Source organism: Tachyglossus aculeatus, chromosome 1 (genome assembly GCF_015852505.1).
Source record: "Tachyglossus aculeatus isolate mTacAcu1 chromosome 1, mTacAcu1.pri, whole genome shotgun sequence".
Lineage (NCBI taxonomy): Eukaryota > Metazoa > Chordata > Mammalia > Monotremata > Tachyglossidae > Tachyglossus > Tachyglossus aculeatus.
Genome location: NC_052066.1, coordinates 84,542,753 through 84,558,234, shown reverse-complemented (window position 1 = coordinate 84,558,234; position 15,482 = coordinate 84,542,753).

The following is a 15,482-nucleotide window of genomic DNA, read 5'->3' as shown; positions in this document are numbered from 1 at the left end:
TCAAAAAAATCACCCATATTTATTATTTCACTGTGAACTCTAAATTTCCTGTTTACGTTTTTATAAAGGAAATGAAGCAAAACAATCCTCAAATATCTCACCAGCAAAATTAACATAGGGTTATGTATTAGAATGCTCGTCAGATTAAAAGTATATCATTACTGATGAACATAATGTACAGATCACTCTAGGAAACATAGATTATGACAACCACCCAACAGTTTGACAAGGAAAAGTGCAGGAAATTAAGCAGTCCTTTTGAAGGAAAAAAAAACCTCAAAGACAGTAACCATGTCAAGTAAACTGGAAGAAATCTTTAAAATTAATTTTTCATGTCACCAGAACCATATTTTATATATTTTTATATATGTATAACATATTTTATATATTTTGGCTCGGAGAGCTCATTGAGTTCACATATCAGAGAAGAAAAATCCATAAATGTCAGTCTTTTTAATTACCTCTTTGGGTGATTCACAGGTTCAAAATAGAAAAGCAAATTTATTCGGTAAATGAACTACTTTAAAAAAACAAAAAAGTGACAAAGATTTGGGGGAAAAGATCAAGTCTGCATATCAGCTAAGATAGAGCTGGATGCCTGCAGTCTTGTGAGTCTGCAGTATGTTTGTAACTAAATTTTCTGAAAATGGTTTAATGAGTCCGTATGATAAGTCTGATAACATTGTTGATGCTCAGTGAAGTTATATTCTCGAGGGACGGCAATGCTTGTGATTATGATTAATTCATCATGCCTGATAACATGGCCCAAATTTGAAATCCTTTAGCTTTGTATACAATGTACATTTTTTGTTGTGGTTGTTCATTTTCTTTGCTACTTGATGTCAAAATATTCCTATTTGTTTTTCACAATTCCCAACATGCTGTTTTGTCTCACTTTTGTTACACTGTGGCCCTAATTATGGAAGATTATTAAAGAATAGCAAATGTAGTAGAAAAGATTACAATACTATTGTAAAGGCTGACAACCGTCTAGCAAAATGGAACTTTTTTTAACACCATCGAATGATGTCACCAGTTTGAGGTTTCTCTGGGACTTTATTAAAATGTTTGTGACAGAGCCAATATAAACCATCCTAAATCTAACACAGAGCTGAAAGGACTGATTTCAGGGAATGCAAAGATATGGATCATTGGGTCTGTCGAAGCCGCATCTTGAGCCAATTATTGGTGTCATCTTGAGCCAATTTAATCAATCCAAGGGGGACTCAAAGAGGGTGGGGGATGGAGGGTTGCAAGTGTTGGTCAAACATTCTGGCTAAAATGCATCTGTTGTAACAGCAACCAAACTCCACTTTTGTTGACTCTGGTTGCTTCCTTTACGTGCGCTTTTATATTTGCTGAAACCAACTGTTTATTTCAGCTTCTTTTTTCTTGTTTGGCCTTTAATTGCTGAACACTGCTTCTTCAAGGAAAGACTGATACCATATCATTTCAAAATTGAAACAAAAATGTAAAGGAATTCTCATGTAGAAGACAGGTCAGAGCACAAGGGATGGAGGTCCCACGCTAATGATTGTTAAAGCGTGGCCATTCAGTGCTGTGAGTGGGGACGATGTACCGTACAGCAATTACTTCCCGAAGTAGACATGCCAAAATAGAAGGAGGAACTAGGAAAACAATTATCCCATTATGTAAGAAAGTGTAAGAGTATTGGACTACAATTTTAAAAAGGCAAATAAATAAATATACTCCTGTCTTTCAAAAACTTTCAGAGATGCAGGATGTGCTTTGTTTCATGAAATACATTAAATACATAGATTTAAAACATAAATATGCTTAATACTTCTGTTCTATATAAATTTCTGAATTTGGGTCCTGTTCATAAATGCTGAAACAAGGAGATTAAATCAGCCAGAACTCTTTCTTTGCACAAATCAATGTAAAATTATCCACTTTCAGTGTTTGACATTTGTGAGGTAATATCATTTGTTTTACTGAATTTGTTTATTCTTTCATCTTTCTGATTGGAAACCTTCTTTTGAAATCAGTAGACGATATCACCTAAAAAGAATTGTGGATTTACTTCTCCATTAATTTGCAGTGGATTTAGTGTGTTCTGAATGCACGGATGTATTTTGATAGATAATATCCGTAAGTATTCACATACATTTTTTTGACTTGGGTATTCGTTTTGGACGTGATAGTTTGGGACATCAATCTGCATGATTTAGTCTAGTTAACAGAGTGGCAATTTATATCACAATGCTCCATTGAAACAACTAAATGCAAGAGTATTGAATGCCATTTCAAAAATCTCCATTGACATTTAAAGAAATATACATTTAATTTTTGGACTTCATCTTATCCATTTAAAAAACATCTAAAACTTTAAACTAAAAAGAAAAAAAATGGTTAGACAATTAGACGGTGTTCTCAATTTCAGTTATTTTGAAAGACCACATTTTAATCAGATTCCAGTGTGGGTAGGCTTTTTATATATCTGCAATATAACAACTTAATGTACCATTAAATCCATTATTTTATTTTAATCTGGCTTGTAAAGGAGTTTCTGTCTCAGTTTTTTGTCATACCTAAATGCCTTTAAATTCACTTTAGTTAGATACATGATCACAAAAATGCATTTTATTAAAATACAAATTGGAAATGAAGCATAACTACTGAAAATCAGTGGACATACAGGAACACGGCACTTTGGGAGAAAAACATTGGATTAATTTCTTTGAATAAATGCTTATAGTTGAGAAAATTTTAGGTTTTACTTTGGAAAACAGGATACTCCTACCTTTCAATTATAGAATAAAATTTATTTTAAATTAAAGATATAATATGCTGATGAGTATCTCTTGCATGATTGACTTTGCATTTGGAAAGAGCAAAAAATGCATTACTATTTAATTTATCAATAGAAAAACAAATTATCTGTGCTTATCAACAATACAGCATTATTTATTGCATATGCTAAATGCTCATTTTATTCATGGAAGCACATTTACAACAGTTGAACTTCAACTATAATGTGCTAGCCATGGGTCTGTAATTTATTATTTGCAGTAAGAGATCAGGTCCAGAGTTTAAATGTCCCTAGTTGAAAGTTTATACCAATCAGGATAGAAAATTATTCTCTATGCCTAGGTTGAAGTACATTACTTCTTTATTGAATTAATTATGATAAGGATCATAACTTTAAACTAGGGGTGAGGTGCTGGCTCTCTGCTAAGATTGCTTGGAGCAATTTTCATCTGAACATTTTTGTAGAGTTATTGAGTCTGGCAGGTCTGAACTTTACAGCGGAGTAACTCGCTCCGTAACTTAGAAGAGGTTGGACATTGATCCAGGCAAAGTCTTACTGAATTCCATGTCTCTAGACAGAAAAATTTGCACTGCATACTGAACAAATAACTCCAGAACCAAATGAAACACATCTTAGGAGTTCTTCAAATAAAAACAAGGTTGGCCCTGCCCCAGTGGGATTGACGGGGGCAGGGGTGGACATAAACCGAAATGGCTAGCCATTTCCCCTTTGCTTATTTAGGAGTATAAATGACCAGAAAAGGCTACAACCCAAGGGGAAGGTTCTTGATTGAGTGAGAAATTGCTCATGAACATAAGACAAAAAAGTCACAAGACCAACTAGCCCGGGAATTGATCCTCCATTGTGTGTGGAATTGATTGCTGTAGTGTACTCTCCCAAGTGCTTAGTAAAGTGCCCTGCACACAGTAAGCACTCATTAATGTACGATTGAATGAGTGAATAAATGAATATGGGAAAAGACAAATCGCCATTCTGGTCCTGCACTTCCCAGAAGCCATGGAGTAGAAAAACTGGCCCTCAGAGAGGAAGGGACGGTTGAAGGAGGAGACTGCAAAATACAGCTAATTCCCAGAAGGTCAAAATCAGCTTAGTTATAATTTCCCTTTCCTACTCCTCCTCTTTATGCCCTAGACTGTTGTGCTACTCTCTGCCAACCCAATGAACAGGGCAGAAATCAAGAAAGTCAACAACTCCACAACAAGCTGTGGGTCCTAATGGAAAAAGCAAAGGATTTGGAGTCAGGAGACTTAGGTTCGAATTCTGGTTCTGCCTCTTGTCTGCTGGCTGGTCTTGGGCAAGTCGCTCAACATTTCTGTTCCTCAGTTTCCTCATCTGCAAGATGGAGATAAAATACCTATTCTTCCTGCTCCTTTGTCTGTGAGCCCCGTGTGGGAGAGGAACTGATCTGTGACTGATCTGTGTCAAATCTGATTTATACTGTTTCTACCCCAGTGTTTAGCAAAAACAGTACTTGGCACATGGTAACTGCTTACCAAATGCCATTATTAACTGGAGAATCTGATTTCCTGGCCTCTGGAGCTTTTCTCATTTCTCTTTAATAAATACCACTGATTGATAAACCTCAATATGGAAACATATCACAATTTTCCACAGGAGAGTGGAGAAGCTAAATTTCAACCACAAGAGAAAAGCAGCTGGTGGGAATATTTTTAGAATGCAAGCGCTTAGTACAGTGCTATAATCCTATTCATTTATAATGATGCTTGTTTACTTGTATCGATGTCTGTCTCCCCGCCCTAGACTGTAAGCCCATTGTGGGCAGGGATTGTCTCTCTTTATTGCTGTACTGTACTTTCCAAGCACTTAGTACAGTGCTCTGCAAACAGTAAGCGCTCAATGAATATGATTAAATGAATGAATGAACCTTCTGCACAGAGTAACTGTTCAATAAATATGGTTGATTGATTGTTACAATGATAATAGTAATAGTAGTGGAAATGGTGTTTATTAAGGGCTTACCAAGTGTAATGCACTAAGCTTGGAAATTTACACTAGCCTTGGAAAATACAACAAAAGTACAAAACTGGATCTCTGTCCACTTGGAGCTTAAATTCAATTAGAGGAGGTAGAAATATTTACAATTTATAGGTGGTATAATGAGTCCCACTTAAGTGTAAGCTCCTCCAGGACGGGGACAATATCTATCCACTCTAATTATATTGTGCTATCTAAAGTACTTAGTACAATCAATCAATCATATTTATTGAACCTTTACCATTTACAGAGTACTTGGGAGAGTGCATTATAACAGATCATCTGTGTTGGGCAGAAATGCTCTGGGCATGTTACTCCCCTCCTCAAAAATCTCCAATGGCTGCAAGTCAACCTACTCATCAAGCAAAAACTCCTCACTCTCGGCTTCAAGGCTCTCCATCACCTCGCCCTCTCCTACCTCACTTCCCTTCTCTCCTTCTACAGCCCAGCCCGCACCCTCCGCTCCTCTGCCACTGCTCACCTCCTCACTGTGCCTCATTCTCGCCTGTCCCGCCGTCGGCCCCCAGCCCACGTCCTCCCCCTGGCCTGGAATGTCCTCCCTCCGCACATCCACCAAGCTAGCTCTCTTCCTCCCTTCAAAGCCCTACTGAGAGCTCACCTCCTCCAGGAGGCCTTCCCAGACTGAGCCCCCTTTTTCCTCTCCTCCTCCCCATCCCCCCTGCCCTACCTCCTTCCCATCCCCACAGCACCTGTATATATCAATCAATCAATCAATCAATCGTATTTATTGAGCACTTACTATGTGCAGAGCACTGTACTAAGCGCTTGGGAAGTATAAATTGGCATCACATAGAGACAGTCCCTACCCAACAGTGGGCTCACAGTCTAAAAGGGGGAGACAGAGAACAGAACCAAACATACCAACAAAAGAAAATAAGTAGGATAGAAATGTACAAGTAAAATAAATAAATAAATAAATAAATAGAGTAATAAATATGTACAACCATATATACATATATACAGGTGCTGTGGGGAAGGGAAGGAGGTAAGACGGGGGGATGGAGAGGGGGACGAGGGGGAGAGGAAAGAAGGGGCTCAGTCTGGGAAGGCCTCCTGGAGGAGGTGAGCTCTCAGCAGGGCCTTGAAGGGAGGAAGAGAGCTAGCTTGGCGGATGGGCAGAGGGAGGGCATTCCAGGCCCGGGGGATGACGTGGGCCGGGGGTCGACGGCGGGACAGGCGAGAACGAGGCACGGTGAGGAGATTAGTGGTGGAGGAGCGGAGGGTGCGGGCTGGGCAGTAGAAGGAGAGAAGGGAGGTGAGGTAGGAGGGGGCGAGGTGATGGAGAGCCTTGAAGCCCAGGGTGAGGAGTTTCTGCTTGATGCGCAGATTGATCGGTAGCCATTGGAGGTTTTTGAGGAGGGGAGTAATATGTCCAGAGCGTTTCTGGACAAAGATAATCCGGGCAGCAGCATGAAGTATGGATTGAAGTAGAGAGAGACACGAGGATAGGAGATCAGAGAGAAGGCTAGTGCAGTAGTCCAGACGGGATAGGATGAGAGCTTGAATTAGCAGGGTAGCGGTTTGGATGGAGAGGAAAGGGCGGATCTTGGCAATGTTGTGGAGCTGAGACCGGCAGCTTTTGGTGACGGCTTGGATGTGAGGGGTGAATGAGAGAGCGGAGTCGAGGATGACACCAAGGTTGCGGGCTTGTGAGACGGGAAGGATGGTAGTGCCGTCAACAGAGATGGGAAAGTCAGGGAGAGGACAAGGTTTGGGAGGGAAGACAAGGAGCTCAGTCTTCGACATGTTGAGCTTTAGGTGGCGGGCGGATATCCAGATGGAGATGTCCTGAAGGCAGGAGGAGATGCGAGCCTGGAGGGAGGGGGAGAGAGCAGGGGCAGAGATGTAGATCTGGGTGTCATCAGCGTAGAGATGATAGTTGAAGCCGTGGGAGCGAATGAGGTCACCAAGGGAGTGAGTGTAGATTGAGAACAGAAGGGGACCAAGCACTGAACCTTGGGGAACCCCCACAGTAAGAGGATGGGAGGGGGAGGAGGAGCCTGCAAAAGAGACTGAGAAAGAACGACCGGAGAGATAAGAGGAGAACCAGGAGAGGACGGAGTCTGTGAAGCCAAGGTCAGATAACGTGTGGAGGAGAAGGGGGTGGTCCACAGTGTCAAAGGCAGCTGAGAGGTCGAGGAGGATTAGGACAGAGTATGAGCCGTTGGATTTGGCAAGCAGGAGGTCATTGGTGACCTTTGAGAGCGCAGTTTCCGTGGAATGAAGGGGATGGAAGCCAGACTGGAGGGGGTCGAGGAGAGAGTTGTTGTTGAGGAATTCTAGGCAGCGTGTGTAGACAACTCGTTCAAGGAGTTTGGAAAGGAATGGTAGGAGGGATATGGGACGATAACTAGATGGTGAGGTGGGGTCAAGAGAGGGTTTTTTTAGGATGGAAGAGACATGGGCATGTTTGAAGGCAGAGGGGAAGGAACCAGTGGAGAGTGAGCGGTTGAAGATGGAAGTTAAGGAGGGGAGAAGGGATGGAGCGAGAGATTTAATAAGATCAGAGGGAATAGGGTCAGAAGCACAGGTGGCCGGAGTAGCACTTGAGAGGAGGGAGGAGAGTTCCTCTGAGGATACCGCTGGGAAGGATGGGAGAGTAGCAGAGAGTGTTGAGAGCCGGGGGGTTGGAGAAAGGGGGGAAGAGACTTTGGGGAGGTCGGACCTGATAGATTTAATTTTGTTAATGAAGTAGGAGGCCAGATCGTTGGGGGTGAGGGAAGGAGGAGGGGGAGGAACCGGGGGCCTGAGAAGGGAGTTGAATGTATGGAAGAGCTGGCGGGGGTGATGGGCATGGGTGTCAATAAGGGAGGAGAAATAGTTTTGTCTGGCAGAAGAGAGGGCTGAGTTAAGGCAGGAAAGGATAAACTTGAAATGAACGAGGTTGGCATGGTGTTTAGACTTTCGCCAGCAGCGTTCGGCAGCTCGAGCATAAGAGCGAAGGAGGCGGACAGTGGCAGTGATCCAGGGCTGTGGGTTAGTGGTGCGAGAGCGGCGAAGGGAAAGGGGAGCGAGCGAGTCTAGCTGAGTAGAAAGGGTAGAGTTGAGAGCAGTAATCTGATCATCAAGACTGGGTAGAGAGGAGAGGGCGTGTGAGGCGCTCCGAAAGATGGGTGGGGTCCAGAGAGCGGAGATCTCTGTGAGGGAGTAATACGGATTTACAGGGGAAAGGAGTGTACAGATTTATTACTCTATTTATTTTACTTGTACATATTTACTATTCTATGTATTTTGTTAATGATGTGCATCTAGCTTTATTTCTATTTATTCTAATGACTTGACACCTCTCCACATGTTTTGTTTCGTTGTCTGTCTCCCCTTCTAGGCTGTGAACCCATTGCTGGGTAGGGATCGTCTCTATATGTTGCCAACTTGTACTTCCCAAGCGCTTAGTACAGTGCTCTGCACACGGTAAGCTCTCAATAAATACGATTGAATGAATGAACAGAGTTGGTAAAACATATACGTGGCATGCTCTGCATATAGAAGTGCTCAATAAATACCACTGATTGATAGAGCACAGGCCTGTGAGTCAGAAGCTCATGGGTTCTAAACATGACTCTTCCACTTTTCTGCTGTGTGACCTTGGGCAAATCACTTCACTTCTCTGGGCCTCAATTACCTCAAGGGTAAAATGGGGATTGAGACTGTGAGTCCCATATGGGACAGGGACTGTGTCCAACATGATTTGTCTGTATCCACCCCAGAGCTTAGTGCAGTGCCTGGCACATAGTAAATGCTTAACAAATACTACAATTATTATTATTATTATCATTATAATTATTAGAGGGAAATTCTGGATTCCATTAGAAGTCTTTCAGAATGTCCTTAAGATTGGGTCTGCCTAGAGAAATCATGCACAGAGTTGAGGAATTAACCACTAAATTCAACTTATGTGCGTGCTCCTGGGCCCTCTTTCTCCTCAGCAGTTTTAGACCTGAAAATCTTGGCTAATTTCTTTAGCTCTCTCCTTTATTATGCCCATGTAAGCACAGCTGACATCCCTGTAAGAGACATAACTGATACCATTTAAATCTGATGTTTCAGGCATCAATGAAACTTTGAGTTTCCTTCTTTTTTTTTAATTTCCTAACCTAGTGGAAGACAGACATAATATTGGGCAGAGGACAACACTGAGCAAACACCTTCTCAGGAGTGAACTGCTCACCAATTTGTGGGAATTAATTCTTTCAGGGTGCCATCCCCATTAAGGAAGAATTTCTCAAGATTCACTTCGTGAACTGCCTGCAAACAAACCTTAGATTTGGTGTGCCCATGAGCAAAATAATCAAACTGTCAAATGATAGTCTTATTGAAATCAATTATTTTTCCTATTCTTTACTAAGTTCCTATGTGCCAGATGCACTTAACCTAATGTTTTATCAATGTAATTAGTCAGTTAATCAAAGGTATATATTGAGCAGTTACTATATGCACAGCACTGTACTAAGTGCTTGAGGGAGAACAGTGCAACAGAATTAGTGGACAAGTTCCCTGGCCATTTGAGCTTACAGTCTAGAGACAAGCTTAAACCTAGAAAGATGCAGGCTCTCAAAGTATTCTTTGAGAACCACTGCCCTTGGATCGTCGTAATAATCTTTGTTATTTGGATGAGTACCAAGAGCTTTACAAACATATTTATTTAATCCGAAAACAGGGTAAATTTGGCTCTTGAAGGAGATGGGAACAAATGAGACTGAAATATGAAAAAGAAAGGAAGTCATTGAGAACTTGTCAACATTATCCCCTAATTGCCTTATAGAGCATTTTTCGTCTGGATAACATTAAAGCTGTTCTTCACATGAGTTTAATATCTTTTGACTAGGATTTTTTTTTAAGTTTTTTAATGCCCACTGAGGCAGATATAGAACAGGTATCATAATCCTCATTTTATTGATGGGAAAAGCTTAAGTGCGGGCAGGTTAAGGGATCAAATAGGTTTAGAATAGAGTCTGCCTACCGAATCTAGCCCATTATTCTTTCCAATAAACTAAATGTGGTGCCTTCTTTATGAAATTCAGAGCTCGTTAAGAAACAAAAGCATGATGATGGCTTGCTCACAATCACAACCTGAATGTGAAAGATTTCATGGTCATGACTTATGCACAATGGAGACTGGATTAGAAGATATTCTACCAGAATTCACCAGGGAGTCCATTGAGCGCTATATAGAAGGAAACTTATATTAGAGTAGGTTAATGTATAAGTATATTTCTGATTCTTCTTCTTAGTGTAGTCATAAATTACACTTTCAACCCGTAAACCAAGGAATTCTTCATGAAGAGTAGAAAGCCGCTAAATTGAGGAGCCCTTATCAATATCAGTCTTTTTTCCCCCTGAATTGTTTTCTTCCAACTAAAAAGTGCAGCAGTAAGTAGGGAAACATGTGGCGGAGCCCAAAGGAGCACATGGTTTTGTTTAGACCATTCCTCTCTGAAAGATGGTTATTCTATTGTTTTCAGCTGTAAGAGTATCATTTGGCTGTTGGAAAAGGAGTGTGGTCCAGCCTGTAAGAGGAAATGAGTGGTAGCCTGAAGTCTTAGATCCTACTCCCAATTCAGTCTGTCACTTAGAGCCAATCACTTAACCTTTCTGAGCCTGGAGGGGTTAGCTGAGACCTGGACCCAGGCCAGGTTCCCTGAGATGATTTCAACCTAGAGAATCCTCTAATTCCTGGAACTGACACAGGCTGGACCAGACTCTGGAGTTGGTGGGAGGCAGGACATGGCATGTATCTATGCCAAGGGGGAGGTCTTTAGGGGGAAAGTAAGGGAGTTAGAAGATCTGCATTCTAATCCTGATAATGCTAGTGAATTGCTTGTGACCTTGGGTGAGTCACTTAACTGCTGTATACCTGAGTATCCTTATCTGTTAAATGGAGATATCCACTCTCCACTTCTCATAGATGGGGAGTCCTATTTGGGACAGGGACTTTGTCTGATGGGATTATCTTGTGTAGGCCCCAAGATTTAGCCAAGTGTTTACTTATGATTATTAAATCGGATCAGATTACCCATTTGGATCTAAAGTCTTATATCAAGGTGCATTTTGCCCTTTAGAGATTTAGGTATGGCCACCCCCTCCCCTCCAGATACACCAGGCCACCACTCTCCCCACCTTCAAAGCCTTACTAAGGTCATATCTCCTCCATGAGGCCTTCCCTGATTAAGCCCTCTTTCCCCTGACTCTTTCTCCCTTCTGTATAATTAGTTAATTATTATGGTATTTGTTAAGCACTTACTATGTGCCAAGCACTGTTCTAAGTGCTGGGGAAGATACAAGGTAATCAGTTTGTCCCACGTGGGGCTCACAATCTTAATCCCCATTTTACAGTTGAGGTAACTGAGGCACAGAGAAGTTAAGTGACTTGCCCAAGGTCACACAGCTGACAAGTGGCAGCACCGGGATTAGAACCCTCATCCTCTGACTCTCAAGCCCATGCTCTTTCCACTAAGCCAGGCAGCTTCTCGTGCTTCATCCATGCACGTGGAGCTGTATCCTTTGGGCATTTGGTATTCACCCCACCCTCAAGCCCCACAGCAATTAAGTCCAAATCTGTAATTGATTTACTTATAAATATACAGCTTTTCTCCCACTCTAGATTGTAAGCTTGTTGTGGGAAGGGAACGTATCTACCAGCTCTGTGATATTGCATTCTCCCGAGCACTTAGTACATTACTCTGCACACAGTAAATGCTTAATAAATACGATTCATTGATTAATTGGATTAAAGTAATGAAAGTGCAGTTTTGAAAATTCACAGATCCCTTTAAACTATTACTCTATAATTATATATTTATTATACAAGGCAAACTGTAAAGAATGAAACAAGTCCAAGAGAGGATATGCCTTAGGACATGTACCACAATAAGGTCTACTATTATAAGAACACCTTCTCAGGCTTGTGAGATTTCTCCTTTCTCTTTCAATGACCTTGAGAGTGGGAAAGGGTGGAAAAATATGGGACTAAAGCCCCCTAGAAGCTTGGGGCATATTCATAGTATAAGTATCAGAAGGAGAATATACTGAACATACTCTAACACAGTTATAGAGGTCCAAGGCCCAGGTGTTTTCAAGTTAACAAGAGCAGCTAATGGTTAGTGTAGGCTGATCAGTTTATTCAAGGCAGTTCCAATTCAAGAATATTGTGCTTTTCTAAATTGGTGTAGGGCAGCCTGCAAAAATCTGTTCACATTAGCAACCTAAATGAAGCACTGTATCTGAATCCTCACCCATTACCAACTGGAATTTGCCTAATAAAATAGGATTTTTGTCAGCCGGGTGGCTTTCTACAAGTTGAAAGCAAGCGGAAAAATTCCATAGGATCTATGACTCTGAATGCACTGCTAATGGGCCTGAATTAGCACTTCATATGAAAGAGTTAGGATACAAGTACTTAGTTTGCCTAGTCGGTTTGATGTCCAGCCTAACATTATACAAAGATTGGAAGTTTTGAGAAAATATAATACTTGGGATATGATAGGTTTATAAGCAGAGGTAAATGTCTATATTGAATTTTTGCATCAGTGACCTTCCTGGAATTAGGAGTCTGGAACAAATGATTTCCCAAGCTTTTTTCCAGCTCTCTGATTTTATCATTTCTGAAGAAATACAGCTTTAATTGATCATCTGGATTATTCCTTTAGAATTCTAAGCATTCCTCATGCTCTTTTGATCGAGGGAGGTTTTGGTTTTGTTTTAAACAATTATTGAAAAATTTGCTCTGTATTGGCATCAGAGAACAAGGCAGTAGATTCTGTTTCATCTTTCATATCAACATTTGGCTTTTCACCTTGCTTCACACTCTGCAATAAGAAAGCACCATTTTACCAGCAAGTAGCAGGCTAGTTAGTGGACATGAAGCCATAAAATTATTTTGTTAATAATAATAATGATAATGGTTTTTGTTAAGTGCTTACTATGTGCAAAGCACTGTTCTAAGTACTGGGGAGGTTACAAGGTGATCAAGTTGTCCCAGCGGGGGCTCACAGTTTTAATCTCCATTTTATGGATGAGGTAAATGAGGCCTAGAGAAGTTAAGTGACTTGCCCAAAGTCACACAGCTGACAGCTGGTGGAGCCGGGATTTGAACCCATGACCTCTGACTCCAAAGCCCAGGCTCTTTCCCTTGAGCCATGCTGCTTCTCTTTTAGTTATAGTTAATGCTAGCTATAAATACAATTGCTATAAATACTCCCTACAACCTTCCTTAATTGGCCAAATAATGAAGTCCTGGAATGAGAGTTGAAGAGACTAACATCAATCTAGGAAGTTATAATTCATCTGCTTGGGGATTTTCCTCAGAGTAAGCTCCTAATGGTCAGGGACAATGTCTACCAACTCTATTGGAGTGCACTTTCCCAAGCGCTTAGCACAGTTCTCTGCACATAGTAAGGGCTCAATAAATACTGATTGATTGATTGATTGAATAATGTCATTAGAGTCTCATCCTGAGCTCCCTGGAAAAGCCACTGAGCACTCCCATCTAGTTGGTTCTTTGTAGAATGCTGTCTTATGGCAGGAACACTCTGCTGATTCACAGAAAGGAGGATTCAAGTCATGGAAGATGACAAAAATTCAAAGTCCTTCCTTGACAACTCAGCCCGTGGACTCATCTATGCTTCTCCCAACTTCTCTTAATGGTACTAGAAGTAAAACTAGCAGTAATCTCATTTGATGAGTTTCTACTGACGGTAATGCACTGTACTAAGCACTGAACAGAGGAAGGTCATAGGTTTAAAGGATGAGATAAGATGGGATTCCCCTAAAAACTACTGGAATATGGCTCAAGACCAAGACAAAAAACAAATACCATTCCTTAAAAGGTCAGGACTAACTTTCCTTGTGTCTAAGGGGAAAGTGCTCTGAAACCAGAAGAGCACCACATGGAAAGCTGTGTGGAAGAGAAGGAATGGTTTGCATTTATGACTCCACTAAAAGCTTTTGAAAAAGTCATTTACAAGTGGAGGAGAAATTGGATAAATATGAAGATATTTGGGAATTGTTTCTTGCTTTCTTTAAACAAGCTACATAGCTCACCGAGGGTGAAAAAGTAAACAGTTGCTCAGGAGCCTTGATAAATGTCACAGGAAGTCAATATCATCTCATTTTTGGAACTCCATGCATTGTAAGTGATTTTAGTAACGCTTTATATGACCAGTTAGAATTGGCTATCCATAGGATGTTCCTACTGGGGCTACCTCATAATCTGTGAATCGTTATTCATTTTGAGGGGACACATTTCTCTCCTGGTTATCCTCCCAACTCTCTGGCCAACCCATCTCAGTCTCTTTCACTGACTCTTTTTGCTTTTCACCGGCTAACCACCAGGTCCCTTAGACCTCTATCTTGATTGAGTCCTCTCTCCTCTATGGCTTAGTGGAAAGAACAGAGGCCTGGGCAACAAAGGACCCAGATTCTAATTCCTCCTCTGCCATCTGCCTACTCTGTGACCCTGGGAAAATCACTTAACTCCTCTGTTCCTCAGTTTCTTCATCTATAAAATGGGGATTCAATACCTCTTCATCATCCTACTTAGATTGTTAGCCCCACGTGGGACAGGGATTATGTCCAACCTGATTAACTTGTATCCATCCCAGTGTTTAGTATAGTGCTTGACACAGAGTAAGCACTCAATAAATCCCACCATTATTGTCTAATCTTCACTCAATTGTTTTACTCATCCGCTCCCATCACGTCAACTACCACCTCTACACAGATGATTCCCAAATCCACCTCACTAGTGTTAATCTCACTCCTCTCTGCTGTCTCACATTTCCTTCTGTCTCTAAGACGTCTCTACATGATTCTACCAGTTTACCACATTACCACCCTCCCAGTTTCTGAGGCCCACATCTTTGGCATTAATCTTGACTCCTCCACCTTTTAAAATTCCGATATTCAATCCCTAAGTCCCATCGGTTATTCTCCGCAAGACTTCTAGGATTTGTCCCTTCCTCCCAATCCTAATGAACACTTCTCTGGTTCAGGCTCTTGTCATATTCCAATTAACTACTGCATCACCCTCTCATTGGTCTCCCTGCCTCCGGTCTTGCCCTCTCCAGTCCATGCTACACTCGGCTGCCAAGATAATTTTTCTAAAACGTCATTCTACGTATTTCACCATTTTCCAAAAACATCAAATACTTGCCCATTCCTCTCCACATCCAACAGAACCTGGCTTTAAGTCATTCAATTAGCTCTCTCCCTTCTACTTATCAACCACTTCTCTTACTACACCTTACTTACACTCTTCATTCATCACATGCCACTCAACCCACTTAAAATGTTTCATTTAAATCTCCCCTCCTTCTGATCTCTGGCTCAAATCCTTCCCTCTGCCTGAATCCCCCTCCCATTTCAAATTTGACAGACGAGGGTTCTCCCCATTTTCAGAGCACTTCACAATCCACATTTTCTCTTGAAGGCCTTTCCCAGTTAACTTCTATTATTCTCTGATTATATCATGACTAATAGAGAGAGCCCAGGACTGGCAGTTAGGAAACTTGGGTTCTAATCCAGTTCCACCACCTGCCTGCTGTGTGACCCTTGGTAAGTCACTTACCTTTTCTGTACCTCGGCGTTTTTTTCATCTGTAAATTTGGGATTAAATGCCCATTTTTCTTTTCCTTTAAACTGAAAACCCTGTGCGGGGTAAGGACTATGTATGATT